General features: G+C 42.1%; 1 pseudogene; it reads right to left on the bottom strand.

Annotated features, from left to right (window-relative positions):
• Nucleotides 1-575: 575 nt before the first annotated feature.
• Nucleotides 576-5545, bottom strand: LOC129530385 (eukaryotic translation initiation factor 3 subunit F-like; annotated as a pseudogene).
• Between the last annotated feature and the right edge of the window lie 485 nt (nucleotides 5546-6030).

The following is a 6030-nucleotide window of genomic DNA, read 5'->3' as shown; positions in this document are numbered from 1 at the left end:
CATGATATCCCATACAACATTGTTTTTGACTAAGGAATTCATTTCACTGCAAAAAAAAATATGGTATTAGGCTCATGTTTGTGCAACTCATTGGATTTACAACATAATCCCCATCACCTAGAAGAATCTGACATGATGGAATGGAGTCATGTAACTCAGTTAGTGCTCCCAGCTGGTAAACAACACATAGTGAGGTTGGGATGTTGTCTTACCGTGTGTGGTATAAACTTAGAGTCAGTGACCACCATGTAGTGTTATTTATCTTACAACAAAAACACATGAATCTGAAAGTCAAGGGGAGGGGGCTCCCTGCACTATTATGCCTAATTTGCACTTGCAGACTTTTTCTTCCCTTTTGTGAAACTTTGGGTTCTCCTCATTTAGAGATACTGATTCCCCAGGGAGGAAACTAACTTCTTTTTTTTTTTAGTTTACAAAAGGTAGGCTACGTTTATTAGAGTCACACACAGTTGACTGTCTCAGTGTGACTCAAGACCACAAAAAAACCATTTTTCCTTCACTTCTGAGTCCTGGGGTTAAGACCTAGACCAGCAAGCATACTGCTTGGGGTCCCTTCACTGGTTTACAAGATTTTCATTGAGGGCAATCTGTGACTGTGTGAGGTTGGCCAGGTAGGTCACCATCAACAGATCATTGATGTTGCTGTGGAGCATGATCTCGAAGTCATCGGGAACTATTTTTGGTACTTGGTTAACCAGGCTCATCAGGAAGTGGCCCACCTTCCTGATGGTATTGTCAGATGACACCTTTCCAGATAGTATATCCTCTGCATATTGCAACACTATGCTCAGGGCATCCTGGATGCGAGCTGATGCCCCTCCTACTTGCTGCAAGTCACTTGAGAGTCCAACCACTCTGTTGGGGCTAAAGCAGGTCTTCATGATCAGGTCAACTCTGATGCATTCCGTGTCATAGTATGCGTATTTCACTGTCAGAGGTGTGAACACTCCCACGGTCCTCCCAGGGACACCCGTTAAAGTGCTGACATAGGCTTCGATGCTCATATGGCCGTTCTGGAGACTTGTGTCCACAGTGAGGTGGATGGGGTTGGGGGCCTCTCGGCTGTAGTACTCATGGATCAGCACAGAGTGCTCTGTGATGTCATGGCCTGCAGTGTACCACCCCAAGATGAGCTCATTTGGAGAAACTTTTTTATGCAGTTCATACATGTTCTTAGCAAATTCCATGTCAACAGCCACTTCATCTGACTCATTGTGTGACACTGAAAAGCAATTGGTGACCTCCACTGAGTGTTTGTTGACAGTTCCCAACAGGGTCCCAATAACTCGGGCAGCACCCTTGTTGCGTCTCTAGTAGCTGTCCACAGTGGAGGCCAAAATGACTGGGTGCAGCCTGACCACACGGCCACCAGGGAAGGGCCCTGGAAGAGCAGGACCAGGCAGAGTGGGCGCTGGGGTCTGCACTGGAGCTGGCACTGAGGCCAGGGTCTGGCTTTAGATGACAGGTTTCATTAAGTGGAAGCTGAAATACCATTTGGGGATATTTAGTTCTTCTTGAAACTAACGGTAAAGAAAACAGCAGACCTATTAACAGATAATTGATCTAGAGATAGCCAAGGTGAAATTGGGTTTCTGTATTCAGTAGGGGCAGGGAGGACTATGTGTGGAACACAGGATTATCTCAGTCATTCCATGTGTGCTGGTACATGAAAGAGATGAACAGTTGTAGTGCTGTTCACTGTGCAAAAATATCCCTTCTTCCTAACGTGGGAGGGCTGCTTTTGCAAATATGTCTGTGCTATTTCTCACTGGTCCTACCTCTTCTGTTCTTGGAATCAAACTCAGTCCATGACAGATCCCACTACTAGCTGAATTTCTTTATTAGTCCTATCACAAATAAAATTTTGTATTAGGACCTCAGGGGATTTCTTTAATTTTGCAAAAGTATGTCATCCTAATTTATTATTTTTTTCCTAAGATCTGGCAATGAGGATCGGTTCTCTGCTTCCTATCTTACCCTGCTCACTCACAGCTGCTTCAGGTGACCTCCTTTTTAGGTTCAGAGTTATGGCTGGCCTCTGCTTTAATCAAAACGAGTGTATTTTGGTTTCTCATTTTGTTTATTGCTTCTATCTTCCAATTACAAATCCTAGAGCTAATTAGATTTACTTTTATGTTTATTTTTGAAAGAGCATCCTGCTCTGTCACCCAGGCTGGAATGCAGTGGTACAATGACTGCTCATTGCGGTCTTGACCTCCTGGGCTCAAGTGATTCTCATGCCTCAGCCTCCTGAGTAGCTGGGCTTACAGGCACCTGCCACCACACCTGGCTAATGTTTGTATTTTTAGTAGAGACAGGGTTTCACCATGTTGGCCAGCTGGTCTCGAACTCCTGATCTCAGGCAATCTGCCCCCCTTGACCTCCCAAAGTGCTGGGATTACAGGTGTGAGCCACCGTGCCCAGCCGATTTTTATGACCATGAATGGGGACAGATTTCTTAAACAGATCACAAAGAGCCATAGTTTTAAGGGAATAAATTGATAAATTAGACTATATTCAAATTAAGAATTTCTGTTTATTAAGAGACACCACTAAGTGACAAGACAAGTTGCAGAGTGGAAACAGATCTATGAACCCATAGAACTGACAGAGGGCTCACATCAACAATATGTAAAGAGCTCTTAAAAATTACTAAGAGAAAGAACAATGGGTAAAACACTTAAATGTGTAATTTATAAAAGCAAAACTTGAATGTGTTCAGCTTTCTTAATATTCATGTAAATGCAAATTAACATCACAACAGGATAACATATCCTCCAAAACGGCTAAAATGTAAAAGATAGAACACCAAGTGTTGGAGAGAATCTGGAGCAACAAGAACTCTCATCACTGCTGGAGGGGATACTGTGTTTGGCATTGAATAAAGGTTCTAGAAAGGAGCACATTTAGGGCTCAGGTATTTCACTCTTAGGATAACAGAAATGCATGCACATCTGCATCAAAAGACATCTATGGAAATGTGTGTGGCATCATTCTCTGTCATTGGAAAAATATCTTGAAACAAAACCCAAATGTGACTTCTGTTTTCCAGCTTGGAAGCTGTCACTCCTGTCCTCACAATAACAACAAAAAACACCTTGAACAAACTGAAAATTACAACTTTTCTTAGATCCATCAGAGACTTGAGGTTATCAGGGCAAACCGTTGTCCCCCAAATTGGAGAGGCAGTGAGTCCCAGCCTAACAGGATCAGAGGCTGGCCACTGGAGCCAGAACCACGGTGGGAAGACTTACATGTAAACAACAAATCGCTGGAGGCTCCATGCACATAAACTTGAGAATTAAGAATTAAGGGAGCCCAGTCTTAGGGGGCCCTACACTTTCATGAACCTCCAAGAGCTCTGCCAGACGCTCTTATGCACATCACAGAAAAATTCCCTCCTGCTTCCCACAGGGAAGGGGAAAAGTAACTACTTTGAAATACGCCCTGGGTGTTCCGTTCTCCTTAGCAAAAGCCTGCCCCAGGGAAAGTATTTCACAAGAGTCTAACCACCTTGGGCTTTAGCAGGGCCTAACACATGTTAGAATAAGAATAAAAATTGCATCAAACTTTTCTTCAGAACTCATGCAAGCAAGCAAGAAAATTCCACCAACCTAAAATTCTGTATCCTGCAAAATTATCTTTCCAAAGTGAAGAAAAATAAAGACTTTCTCAGAGAAACACAAATTTGCTGTCAGTAGATCTGTCAAAATATTAAAAGAAGTTATCCAGAGAGAAGAAAATGATATAGGCTAAAAACTTGGATCTACATAAAGAAAAAAGGTTTTAGAGAAGGAAGAAAGGGGCTTCCTGCCTCCCTCCTCCATTGGGCTCTGGTGCTATGCCCAGCTCCCAGATGCCCATACCCAATGCTGAATAAGAACACAGAGCACCGTGAATGGCTGGCTCTAAAAGGAAAAGTGGAAAACTTGTGTTCTCAACCCACAGCTGCTACTGCTACATTTAAAGACACTGCAGTGAACATTGTAAGTTCTCTGGCTCATGGAGGGAGGAATCTATTCCAAAGACTCTGAGAAAAACTGTAAATTAAACACAAATATGGTGAAAGCTGGTTCCTGAGCTTTATTGATGTTAATAATGCACCTTATTGGCCAGGCAAAGTGGCACATGACTGTGATCCCAGCACTTTGGGAGGCCAAGGTGGGAGGATCACAAGTTCAGAAGATCGAGTCCAGCCCGGCCAACATGGTGAAACCCTGTCTCTACTAAAAATACAAAAATTATCTGGGTGTGGTGGCACATGCCTGTAATCCCAGCGACTCAGGAAGCTGAGGCCGGAGAATCGCTTGAACCCGCTGGTAGAGGTTGCTGTGAGCTGAGATGGCACCACTCCACTACAGCCTGGTGACAGAGGAAGACTCTCTCTCAAAAAACAAACAAACTAAAAACAAAAACAAAAAACAAAAACAAAAAAACAAAAAACTTGTCACCTTTTCACCATATACAAAAATTAACTCAGGTTGGATTAAAGATTTAAATTTAAGACCTCAAACTACAATAATCCGAGAAGAAAAACTTCAAAAGTACCATTCTGGATATGGGCTATGGGAAATAATTCATGACTAAGTCTTCAAAAGAAATTGCAACAAAAGCAAAAGTTGACAAATGGGACCTAATTAAACTAAAGAGCTGCCACACAGCAAAGGAAAACATCAGCAGAGTAAACAACCTACAGAAGGGGGGAAATTATTCACAAACTATGCATCCAACAAAGGCCTAATATTTAGAATCTATAAGGAACATAATTCAACAAGCAAAACACAACCCCATTAAAAAGGGGCAAAAGACATAGACACTTCTCAGAAGGAGACATACATGCAGCCAGCAAACATGAAAAAAATGCTCATCATCACTAATCATGAGAGAAATGCAAATCAAAACCACAATGAGATATTATCTCACACCAGTCAGAATGACTATTTTTAAAAAGTCAAAAAAAAATAGCAGATACTGGCAAGGATAAGGAGAAAAGGGAATGCTTATACACCTTTGGTGGGAATGTAAGTTAGTTCAGCCACTGTGGAAAGCAATTTGGAGATTTCTCAAAGAACATAAAACAGAACTAACATTCAACCCAGCAGTCTCATTACCGAATATGTAACCAAAAGAAAACAAATCATTCCAGCAAAAAGACATACGCACTTGTATGTTTATTGCAACACTATTCACATTAGCAAAGACATGGGATCAACCTAGGTGCCCATCAACAGTGGACTGGATAAAAATGTGGTACATATAGACCATTGAATACTATGCAGCCACAAAAAAGAATAAAATTATGTTCTTTGAGGGAAAATGGATAGAGCTGGAATCCAGGAAGTGAACTAATGTAGTCACAGAAAACAAACGCCTCAGGTTCTTATACATAGGAGGTAAATTCTGAGTACCCATGGACATGAAGATGGTGACAATAGACACTAGGGACTGCTGGGGGGGGGGGGGAGGAAGGAAAAGGTTGAAAAACTGCTGAGTACCATGTTCAGTACCTGGATGTTGGGATCATTCATACCCCAAACCTCAGAACCACACAATATACCCAGGTAATAAACCTCCACATGTACACCCTGAATCTAACATAAAAGTTGAAAAAGAAAAAACAGAATGGAATCTCTGTTTATTCTCAACGTATCAGTGGTGCCACTCTTCAATTTGAAACTCCCACTATTGGCTATATTTGGGGGTACCCTATTTCCCATCTCATAACTTATTTTAAGAAGCACAGCAAAATAATGTGTGCGCTTGGGATTCAGTTTTTGAAACAAAACACTGAGCCTTCAATGACCTTCCTGTACATGTAAAAGCACACCTGTCTGCATGGCAGCAGTTGGACTTCACAATGTGGATTGTGCCTTCACCCTGGAATCTTTATGCCCTATCGCCATCGTGATGGGATTAGGGATCTCCTGCCCTTGGTGCTACGTGCCACTGTCTGTGCTGAGTTTTTCAAAGGTCAGAGCAGATTGAACCTTTGTGGTTTCATTTTCCCTG

The sequence above is a fragment of the Gorilla gorilla genome, chromosome Y (genome assembly GCF_029281585.2).
Source record: "Gorilla gorilla gorilla isolate KB3781 chromosome Y, NHGRI_mGorGor1-v2.1_pri, whole genome shotgun sequence".
NCBI classification, from domain to species: Eukaryota; Metazoa; Chordata; class Mammalia; order Primates; family Hominidae; genus Gorilla; species Gorilla gorilla.
This window is presented reverse-complemented; position numbering and strand designations above follow the sequence as displayed.